The sequence below is a fragment of the Rutidosis leptorrhynchoides genome, chromosome 7 (assembly GCF_046630445.1).
Source record: "Rutidosis leptorrhynchoides isolate AG116_Rl617_1_P2 chromosome 7, CSIRO_AGI_Rlap_v1, whole genome shotgun sequence".
In the NCBI taxonomy this organism is placed as follows: Eukaryota; Viridiplantae; Streptophyta; class Magnoliopsida; order Asterales; family Asteraceae; genus Rutidosis; species Rutidosis leptorrhynchoides.
The window spans coordinates 259,264,700-259,277,653 of NC_092339.1; positions in this window are offsets into that span (position 1 = coordinate 259,264,700).

Here is a 12,954-nt window from a genome sequence, read left to right on the forward strand (position 1 = left end):
GGATGCGCTTAGCAAATTAGCTGCTTTGGCCTTTGATCATCTGGGGAAGAAAGTTCTTATAGAAGAACTGCATGCGAAATCTATTGTTATGATGCCTTTAGTGGCACCTGTTGAGGAATCCAGTTCAACATGGATGATACCTATTATTGCTTTCCTGCAAGACGACACCTCACCTACGGATTCCGTTGATGCAAAGAGAGTCCGCACCAAGGCACCACTGTACGCCCTTGAGGGTGACGGCCTATATCAAAAAAATTATTTAGGGCCGCACTTAAGGTGCATTGGTCCGAAAGAGGCAGAGGAGGTTATACGCGAGGTGCATGAAGGTGCATGCGCTCTTCATTCGGGGCACAGGTCTATTGTGTCAAAAATTATGCGGCTAGGTTATTATTGGCCCACTATGTACGCAGATACCGCGCGCATAGTTAAGCAATGCGAATCTTGCCAAATACATGCACCTATCAGCAAAGCACCTGCACATCCAATGATACCAGTCTCCTCACCATGGCCATTCTGCAAATGGGCAATTGACATAGTCGGACCATTTCCAAAAGACCGAGGTAATATTATCATTTATTTTATACCATATGCTATTTACATCAGTATCTTACACATACTCTGCGCACGCAGGAAATATCAAATTTTTTATTGTTGCAATTGACTATTTCACGAAGTGTGTTGAAGCACGACCAATGGCAACAATTTCAGGAAAAAGGGTGCGAAATTTTGTATGAGAAGACATTGTCTGTTGATTCGGCATACCAAATGAAATCGTTAGTGATAACGGTACACAGTTTGCGGGGGATCCTTTTCGTAGTTGGTGCGCGGAGCTTAATATTAAGCAAACTTTTACTTCCGTTGCGCATCCGCAGGCGAATGGCCAGTGCGAAGTCACCAACCGGGATATAATAGCTGGAATCAAAGTTAGATTGGGTCATGGTCGCATTAGTTGGGTGGACAAACTACCAAAAGTTTTGTGGGCGCATAGAACAACACCCAAAGCGAGCACTGGTGAGACTCCGTTCAGTTTGGTCTATGGATCAGAAGCTGTTGTACCCGCAAAAATTGGGGTGCCAACGTTCTGCATACAGAATTTTGACGAGCAAAATAACTCAGAAGCTTTGCAGAAAAATCTTAATCTGCTTGAAGAATGCAGACTCTCTGCGGCGGCAAACGAAGCCAATAACAAGCAGAAAATTGCAGAGTACTACAATCAGCGTGTGCGTTCGCGCTCTTATAAGTGCGGGAACTTAGTTTAGCGTCAGAATGACGCAAGTCATGCGGAGGATATTGAGAAATTGGGCCCCCGTTGGGAAGTTCCATACAAGGTAGCAAAAGCAAGCAAAACCGGGGCATACCATCTCGAGACATTAGATGGAAAACCTGTGAAACGCACTTGGCACGCGACGTTGTTAAAAATATGTTATATGTAGCTGGATGGACCTAATCACTCCATTTTATTTTAGCACATTATTTTTTCTATGTATTTTCCGTCCGTTTGGATGTGTCGCGGTTGTAATCATGATTAATGCCAATTAAAATATTTACTCGCGCATACTTTTGATGTGTATTTCTCTTTTTTGTATGCGGTTCCTGCCTACTTAAGGGGTGTCCTCTAGCCCCCGTGCGGCAGAAGCCTGTTTGGTTACAAGGCTAGATATTATGCGGCTAGCGAAGGGAATTGGCTTTCCCCTAGCCAAGCGCCACGCACACTAAATGGCTGCCAAGTCGACTTAAAAATACAAGCATTGGTTTGCTTGTGCGTATTTACTCAAGCATTGGTTTGCATGAGGAACTCTCAAGTATAAAAGCATTGGTTTGTTTTTAGTTGCGTTGCTTACCATACAGCTAAAGTGCACCTCTAGCACATGACAAAGCAATAACGCAGTAGCTTTTGAGTCTAAACTATTAAAAGGTAAAATTGCTGAAGTATTGGTTTATTTTACGCAGTACCTGCGTATGCGCATGAGTTTTGGTTAACTATGCGCATAGGCATGCGGCTCACCCTTTGTTTTGATTCGCGATATATAAACAATTGACACACAACGCATGCATAACACAAAATATATATAACTGTTATTACAAATTATAATTGTTTAACATGCTTACCCAACACGGGACTTGGGGCTCAAAAATTGTAATTACAAATGCCTGCCTAGGCATAGGACTTACGGCACATAGCATTAAAGTGTTGAAATTAAAAATCTTCCTTGAGAAACCCATCAATTGGCATATTGGGATCCGCAGCGAAAGCGTCTATTAAGGGGATCGGGATGGACTGGATGGCCTGCTCTGCTTCTAGGAGCGCCTCAGCTGTACCATCTTTCAAATTTTTTCGCACAACTTCAGGGTACGGTAGCGTGAGGTCGCAGCCTTTGATCACCTCAAGCATCACCTTGTTACGGTCATGCTCTTTCACTGCGTCGACATAGGCGTTGAACTTTTCGGTGACGGGCCCCGAGTCCATTACCTTTTGGGCGATGACAGGAAGGGAGGTGCGAAGCTTTGACAAGTCTGCCTCTGCCAGTTCGCGACCAGTCACCGCGTCGTCCATCTCTCTGCGCACCCTTTCCAGTTCTAACCGCAGGCACTCCGTCTCCCGATTAGCCTGGTCAACCGCCCCCACCAGCTCGCGGTTCTTTTTCCTTTCCTCAATCAGCGCGGTCTTTGTTTCCGCCGCAGTCACCTCCACCGCCTTGCGCGCCTCTTCCGCGGCATCCCTATCTTTTTAACCTGATCTACCCCTGCCTGCAGCAATCCAAGCTCCGTTTCTTTCCGCACGGCCACTTAGTATAGGTTAGTAGAGCGACGGGATTGATCCGCAAACATGCCAAAGAACACAAGGCCGTTTTGGACAAAGGCGTTGTGCGCTTGGTTGAAGGGCAGTGCGGCTAGTTGCTCGCGGAATTCAGCAGGAAAAATTTGTTGCACAAAGGCGGACTGCTCTGCGGCATTTTCGGCGGAGGACTGGGTGAGCTGCGCCAGATTTGCCAAACGGAAGCTACCATGCGGTGGGACTGGCGTAGAATCGGAGTCAAGGTGTATCGCCATGTCCCTGGACTTGGCGGTAGCCTCAAGGTCCGAATTTGCCTGCGGCGGCGTCTGGTGCGTCTCCTCAATATGCTCTGCAAATCAGTAACTTGTTAGCACATGAAGTTAATCATACGGTGTTTACGAAAGAAAAGAGATGCTTACCGGTGATAGGAGGAGGAAGATCTGCGGATGCTGGATCAACGGGGACAAAGTTGTCATTCCGCATGTCCTCCTTTTGTTTAGGAGTTAGCTTCTTCTTCTTCTGTTTAGTTTGGGGAGCTTCGGTTGCCTTGCACTTATTGGCCGAGGTAGCGGGAGCGGACACCTCATTCTACCCAGTCTTCTCTTGCTCCAGAGGTTCGTTTATATTTTGTTTGCGGAAAGAGATAGCCGCAATCTCCTCCGTGGTAAGCACTTTCTTCATCTTCATTTCTGCAAACATATGCGCAATATTAAAAGATGTACGTATACGCTAGCGGTTATATATTCATATGCATTTATACTATTCCTACCCTTGCCATTCGGTGCGATTATGGCTGGACGCATGTTCTCCTATGGCCAGTGCGCGGATATCCTTCCTAACCGCAGCATAACATTCCCATATGACCGGTGCACAAGCTGTGCGTTAGCGCACTTCGCTAACAACTTCGTTTCCTCGTCATCAAGGACGGGGGTTTTGTTCACATCCTTAGCCATGCTTTCGCACCAGACAAGTGTTTGCGGAAAGGTGGCTCCCACAACAGATTGGTCAATAAAAAAGAACGTTTCTTTCCAGTGACCCGCATTCGATTTGGGGGTTTTTGTGAAGTTTCGACGGGCGAAGAAAGTAAACCACAACTTATGATGATTGGCTAGGCGGTATAAATGACAGAATACCTTCACTAATGATACCTTGTTTAGTGCAACGCACCACATCTCAAACAGCACTATTTTCCCTATTGTGTAAGGGTGTAATTGCCCTAGTCCTACGCCAAAATGATCTAGAACGCCTAAAAAGAAGTCGGAAGGTGGCACCCTAAAATTGCCATGCTTAAACGCATGCTCATATATAGCTACCTTATTCTCCGGCGGTTTGTGGGTACATTGATTGGACTGGGAAGGCACTGGATTATACTGTGCTAACGGTGGGTACTGTTTAACTAAAGAATCTATATGCTGTTGCTCTATTACCGACACTACGCTATCTACATAAGTCTCGTTAGCCTTAGTCATTTTCTATAAGTAATCGGAGAACAACTAACCTTTAGCAGTTGGCCGGAATGGTTGGATTTTGATCGAAATTTAAATAGGCATCGTATTGGAGAAGCTTGTTGCAGAAAAAAGGAAATGTGGGTGAAACAGGCCTATTTATAGTGCAAATTGGGGGTCATGGGGAGAAACGGGTTTCATCGTGGCTGTACACGTGTAACGCAATCAACGATTGATATTTTTTGCACGCGCGTGGGTGTCAGTTAGATGTGCCCTGTGTTGAGTGCGTGGCTCACACGCGCCTGCCAACTGCCACTTTACGTCTTGTCAGCCGAATGGGTTTCTGCGACAGTGACAGGCATTTAATGCCCTTGAAACGCACGCGGAAAATTAAATGCTAGCCGTTTTCTTGTTTTTTCCTTTTCGCTTAATAATTTGATATCATATGTCTTGCGTCATATAACATCAAACTGGAGAGACATAATGATACCGCAACCCGCATGCGCAATACATACTTATGCGGGCACTCGCGCGCATGCGTATGCCTATACTTTGTATGCGGTATGCGGCATGCGGATTCGTATCGAATGCCTTTGTTCCCGGTACGGCGGTTACTTGGTCCTCAAGTAAGTATCTTTTCCATAATTATATCCATGATTCGGGGGAGTTGGTTATGGAAGGGATTACCATTATCTCGGATGGTTCTAGAATTAGGGTTTGCCTATATATACAAACCCTAATTATCATTCTAAAAGACAACCACGTTACGTAACAATCATTAACCACACATCTTACGTAACCAGCATCATCTCTCGTCTTCTCAAGGTTAACAGGTTAGTTCTTTGTCGACTAGCACCTACAGCCTTATATGGGGCCTTCCGATCAACGACCGTTATTGAAGGTGGACTTAATCACTTGGCCACCCCGCCGACATCATCATGTTGGCCAGGGTTATTCACGGTAACCGGACCTGAGAGCCTTGTTCTAAGATCCTTAAACCCCCCCTTTACGTATTGAACAGGCATATTAACCCTATGGTAAAAATATGCATGATCATTGATGAATGTTGTTATTTTATTTGTAATGTGTGACATTCTACTATTATATTGCCGAATAATATGTGTGGTTTGTATATGGCATTCTATGATATGATTAGTTTTATTATATGAATACAAATTGTGATTATTGTTTTATTCAATTTAGTTTATGTTAATATATTCAAGCCTTATGATATCACTAAAATAGCCTGTCAACTAATCCGACCATCCTGCTACAAACTGCACATTAATTTTTTTTCTTATGCTTTTGCGGCACTATGTAGATATCCAACTGTAATTTTTGACACATAGCACCATATCAATTAATTGAAATCAATTAGTTGAATCCTTTGAATGAATTAAAAACACGCATAATATTAGTTATTTTTTCTTTGGTAGGTCTAGAATCAAGTAAGAAGCAAGTAAAAAAAAAAAAATCCAATGGGAAGCTCAGAGGCTCAATTGTTAAATTATATTTTTACCACAAATATCCACTTCATATAAGGCAAAATAGTTCTGTAAACGCAATAATCTATTATCTTTGGTCAAATAGAGACTTCAAAGCACGAATTTGCAGAAACACTATAAAAATTAAGAAAAAGAGCAGAATTAGGAATTTTTAACCCTAGTCAAAGGATGACCCTAGGTTAAGTTAATCTAACTTCCTATTAGATAGATAGTGAGTATAATTTTGGCCTAACCAACTATGAATAAATAATACCTGAAGCCTCGTCACTAGGTTACATTCTCCATAATATTGAAAGGCCCGACACCTGAACGACCAAAGAAACGCAAGCGCAACCGACTATAACGAGCACCGTTCCGATCTATGTAATAACCTGCCTTTTCCGTTAATTTGTTTTAACGCCGTCCTTTTTTTTAAAATAATATCTTTCGTTATCTAAATCTTCCGTTAATTAGCGTTTTCAATATTTCCGATATTTAATTATAACATCTTCCGTTAGATTACGTATTTAAAATAATTCGTTCGGTTAATTCACGCACCCGCTTTTAAACTCGAGGGACTAAAGTTGCCAAGTGGGCAAACTAGTTGACTAGGTCAACTAGTCAACCCACTCCTCCCCACCATTCATTTTTCATTCTTTTCTTTTCTCTTTTTCTTTCACATAATACTCCCACTTTTGAATCTTTTTCATATTCTCCACAAATTCATCATCTAATTCAAATCTAGCAAGCTTCCAACAAAACAAATTGTAGTTTTGGAATCCTCTCTTCATCCTTACGCGTTTGAATCTAACTTCATCTCTTTTGGGTAACTTTCTAAAAACTTTAAATTTCTTGTTCTTGATATTTTTAACTTAAAAGTGTGTTAATTAGTGTATATGGCTCAAGTCTAGCATGAATATATGATTTGTTTGCTCGATCTCGTTATTTTGCATAACTAGCATGAACACTTGAAATGGGTTTGTCAAATCCTAAATTTTGGTTGATTAAATGATGTTTTATATGTTAAAGTTCATGTGTTAAAAGTGTTACTAGCATCATTAGCTTCGTTTTAGTATGTTGGATGACATGAAAACCTTATATTAACATGATTATCGATTTTGTGATTCTTGGTTAGGGTTTGATAGACTTTAAAACGAACTTTTGATGCATTAAATGCATTGCAATGTTATTGGTAAGTGTTTAGTTGTATTGTATGTTTAATTACCTTCGAACGGCATATCGTATGTGTAAATTGGATGCCCGAATCACCATTTGCATTTTTGAGCTTGAAACGTTAAATAATGATCATTGGACGAGGTTTCCGTTATTATTAATGATGGATTTGATTGATGATATGTGTTTAGTTGTATTCCTCGTTAAATTACCTTTCCGACGATATAAGATACGTGTTTTGAATGTTTGCGGTTCATTAATTGTGATTTGGTGAAGTTTGGCCCGACTTAAACACTTAAAACAGCCCAGAATTTCTGTCCAGTGTTAGGCCGCGGCGCGACTCCTCTACCCGCGACGCGGCTTAAAGCGTGGAAAAATGGCTGTCCAAATTTGCAATTTCACGTTTAATTCTAACTATGCTACGCACCTCCGATTAACATCAAACTTGGCCAACATGCTTATTTATGACTTCTTATCATGGAAAAATTGTCGGATACCCGACCCGACCCCGTTGACTTTGACCAAGTTTGACTTTTAGTCAAACTTAACCAAATACTTATGCAATCGTTCTAATTTGCTTTTATACTTGATTCTTGGATGAAACTTGACAACGTGACTCACATGCTACATAATCGAGTCGTAACGAGCCATAGAATTAATTGAACACATTTCGACCGACCTTGTGTCTTAACCGGTATTGATATAATCTACTTGTTTAGGTCAAGACTAGTATTCATTCATGCACACGTTTACTTTGTGAAGTACCTTTATACTCGTGCACTCGAGGTGAGATCATAGTCCCATCTTTTCAACAACTTTTATTCTTTAAACCATGGGATGAGAAACCTATACGTATCATACTTTTATGCTTTGAACACAAGTACGAAAACAAACATTCCACATCGAGTTAGAACAAAAAGCCTCCTTCATACTTTGCTCAATCCATTTTCAAGTTCCAAAACTTCTCTTTTTCTGCGCTTTGCTAGCACACTTCTTCATTATCATCCAGCTTTTACCGTTAAAGTCGTTTATAGTTTTTTTTTGTTTCTTCATAAGCATTTTTCCATTTTCGGAGAACCAATTCGTAGTTCGGAGTGTTTTTCAGAAACTTCACATTCAAATTAAGTCCAGAAGATAAACCTTATATATACACATATAACTGTTGGCGTAGACATGCTGCGAGATTTCAAAATACTGATTGCTAATTCCCGATGATTCGTATGGAAATTCTCGTTACAAGATACGAATGAGTAAATGATGGGGTTTTGGTAATTATAATGATTCTTCGGAAGGTCAAAGATCAGTGAAGTTGGGATTAAGTTTATTGCTAATGTGGTGAAACATGAAAAGTTCTCCGGTAACAAAAGGGTAATCATATATATATCAAGATTATGATAAGGCTACTCCGAATGAAAGATCGAAGTTGTCTTGCTGGAGCTGTGATAAAATTTGCTACTTTGAAAAGGAATTGCAAAGTTATTTTTGCTAATAAATGCCAAAGGATCTGACACAGATCTGTGTTGAATTATGACTTTGGTTTCGAGAGCTTTTTAAGTACATAACTTTGGGTAATCTGTGATTGAATCATCATCTTGATTGTTCATTATTTGAAGTGTGTTCAGAAATTTTCGAAGGGTTTGAACACAGATTGTAATTGTTAATATACATTTGATGTTCTAACATAGTTTTGAAGTCAAAGTATAGCTTTTGAAAGATGTCAGAAACTAAAAGTGATGGTACTGGTTATATCTCGAACTGAATTCTGAGGTTTCAAAATCAGAATATGTAATTGAGTTTGAATGAGTATGGTTGTTTTGATTTCTATAAAAGAATGTATATAATTGTGAAAGTAGGAAGAATAGTTGATAATTTGTTTAATCAGATTCGAAGAATGTAACATATTAATTGTGAATATATATATCTCTCGAATATTACCTACCCGTTAAAATTTTTTTTCACAATTAATATTTTGTACAAAAGAATTTTATTACAGTCTTTATGAAAATATATATGTATATATTCTCTTCAGATGTAACATAGATTTTAATGAGTTAATACTAAATTAAACTCATTCGTTTACAATTGGAACTAGAATTGAATAATCCCTTGAAGGCTCTAGAGATTACATAAGTATTTCTTCAATAATATTGAAATTATGAATCAATACTTCGTTATTTGTTGAGATGTGATGTTGGTTTTCGTTAAATTCTTGTGAACTTTGCAAAGTACGAATGATGTTATCTGAAAAGTTTCGATTACATCAATGATGAAGTGTAAAATCAAATATTTACTTGATTTATTAGGAATTGGAATTTGTTGAATTGAGACAGAGATTGTAGTTAATGCTGGTTAAGTTGCGGCCGAAGGACGTACATTATTGCATATTTGTAATATGAATTAATCGAGTAGTTAAGATTCACACACAATAGCTTAGCACGGAAAGATTTATTTTTATTTCAAAATATATATATATAAAATATACATATAATTTCTTCAGAAGGAATGAGTTAATTCTTCATAACTCGTTGATACAATATACGCGTTATTGATTCGTAAAGATGTCCACAGTGATTCTTGAACTGACGGAGTTTGTGATGTTATAGGTGTTGTTGATTCTGATGTTGACTATACTGACGATGCTGGTGACGCTGACGGTACTGTTGACGCTGTTGGTAAAACAAGTTTAGCTTGTTAATCACACACCATTTTTGTCAGGGTTTTTACTCTTCCTTCTATAATTTTGGTTCGCTTAACTGATTTATGGTTAGGGCTAGATTAGATAATCTCTAAAACTTTAGAGATTATATAATCGTTGCAAAATGTTTCTCCAATGAAGTTATGAATCAACACTTCATCGTTTGTTGTTGGTGGTATCTCTTGGTATCTACAGAGCGTATGACGTTGATGCTCGTGGGACAGATTGTGAAGTTGAGGTTTACGACGCGGTTGTGGTTGGAGGTGGTAATGGTACTGTTGGCGTTGATGATGGTGGTACTGGCTATGCTGCTGGTGCTGCTGCTAGTGTTTGTAATCTCTGCACTATATTCTCCAAAGCCACTACCCGAGCGCGAAGCTCGTTGACTTCTTCTATTACACCGGGGTGATTGTCGGTTCGAACTAGTGGATAAATAAAATCTAGAATTTGATTTAATATATAATCGTGACGAGATACTCTGGAAATGAGAGAGAAAATGGTGTTTCGGATTGGTTCGCCGGTAAGTGCTTCAGGTTCTTCGCCAAGAGGGCAATGTGGTGGATGGAAGGGATCACCTTCTTCTTGTCTCCAATGATTGAGAAGGCTACGAACCCATCCCCAATTCATCCAAAATAGATGATGTCTGATTGGTTGATCCATTCCAGTCACACTGCTTTCGGAGCTTGAATGGGATTCCATTTCGGAATCCGAGTGACTTGAACTGATGACGAATTCCATTTCGTACGATTGGATAAAGTATTTTTCGATATGAAATGATTTTGGCTAACGGATGGTATTCTAATTACATAGAATATCCATATATATAGAACAAAAGATTTCGTAAATTACGGAGGAATTTACGGAATATTTCAGGCAACGTTTACAGTAATACATACGATAAGATATGATTTAGCAGATACGCTAAGATATGAATTTTTGTCTATACACTATTCATGCAATCAATGCAGCAAGACGTGTCTAGCCTAAGCAGGAAATTTTCTAAGGGTGATAAGCAGATGATTTCCGGCTAGACATGATAAGCAAAACTTTTGACATGTAGACACGGTCGAAGTCTAGACTCACTAATGCATCCTAACGACTTATCAGTTAGACACACCACTGCAGACCTGGTTCGCTAAGGCCACCGCTCTGATACCAACTGAAAGGACCCGTTCATATACATTATAAACGATTCACAATAGTTGATTACATCACGAGGTATTTGAACTCTATATGATACATTTTACAAACATTGCATTCGTTTTTAAAAGACAAACTTTCTTTACATTGAAAGTTGACGACATGCATACCGTTTCATAATATGTCCCAACTATAATTGACTTAATAATATTATTGATGAACTCGACAACTCGAATGCAACGTCTTTTGAAATATGTCATGAATGACTCCAAGTAATATCTTTAATATGAGCAAATGCACAGCGGAAGATTTCTTTCATACATGAGAATAAACATGCTTTAAAGTGTCAACCAAAAGGTTGGTGAGTTCATTAGTTTAACATAAATAATCATTTTCATCATTTTAATAGACCACAAGAATTTCATTTTCAGTTCTCATAAATATACGTCCCATGCATAGAGACAAAAATCATTCATATGGATTGAACACCTGATAACCGACATTAACAAGATGCATATAAGAATATCCCCTATCATTCCGGGAAATCCTTCGGACATGATAAAACAACATCGAAGTACTAAAGCATCCGCTACAACGGATGGGGTTTGTTAGGCCCAATAGATCTATCTTTAGGATTCGCGTCAATTAGTAGACTGGTTTACTAATTCTTAGGTTACTAAGTAAAAGGGGCATATTCGGCTTCTATCATTCAACCATATAATGTAGTTTCGATTACTTGTGTCTATTGCGTAAAACATTTATAAAAACAGCGCATGTATTCTCAGTCCCAAAAATATATATTGCAAAAGCATTTAAAAAGGGAGCAAATGAAACTCACCATCCTGTATTTCATAGTAAAAATACATATAACGTCATTGAACAAGTGCAAGGTTGGCCTCGGATTCACGAACCTAAATTAATTATATATATTTATATGTTGGTCAATATTTTTCTAACAAATTAGGTCAAGTCATAGTGTACCACAATCCTAATGCTCGAGTCTAGTATGCAAAAGTCGACAAAAGTCAATTTGACTTAAAATGATTTCCAAAATTTATACATGATTATTATATAGTTTAAATATCGTCATTTTACATTTTTAAATATTTTTAAAAGATTTAATAAATTAAATAATATAATTCATTTATTAATAAATAAAACTTTATATAAAAATATACTTTTATATATCTTAAGTAATAAAATTTATAAAGTTCATAAAAATATTATGATAAATCTTATTAAGGTAATTATATTATTTGTATTACATATTTATTTGATAAAATAATATCTATAATAATAGTAAGTAAAATTTGTATTATTTTGTAATAATAATTATTATCATAAAAATATCAATATTTATAATTACTAAGATGACATTATGGTAAAACGATAATTCTAATTATGATAACTTTAATATTGACGATACTTTTTAATATTATTTTTAAAATAATAATAATTCTATTTAAAATGATAATAATAATGATATTTTATAGTAATAATGACATTTCTATTAAAATGATAATTTTTTTTTTAAAATGATAGTTTTAATACTAACGATACTTTTAATAATGATAGTAAAACTAATAAGAACGATAATTTTATCTAAATCAATATCTTATAATATTTTAATTTCATTATGATACTCATACTCATTATTTTCTAATCAATTTGTAAAATATCTTTTAGTCGTCTTTATATCGCATTCATAATAATGATGATAATATTAGTCATAATAGTTAGATGATACTAATATCAATTTTTAATGATAATCATACTAATAATAATAATTATTATAATAACATTAATGATAATACTAATAACTATTTTAATGATAATATTAATAAAAATATTAATTATGATGATATTATTAATAATGATAATAATAATAATAATAACAATAACAATTCTTTTAATAATTATACTTATATTAAAAATGATAATGTTATTAATCATAATAATAATAATAATAATAATAATAATAATAATAATAATAATAATAATAATAATAATTAATAGATAAAATAAAGTAACGACGATAATAATGACGATAGTAATAATAATCATTTTAACAATAATACTAAAATTCAATTGACTATAATTTCTAATCCGTTCATAGAAATCATTCGAGTTCTAAATGAAGAGTTCTTAATTTTTCGCTATCTTTCCAACGACATGCATATCTTATATCTTATCTCAACCGCATATGTAAATAATTCAAGATTCAATATATCCTATCTAATG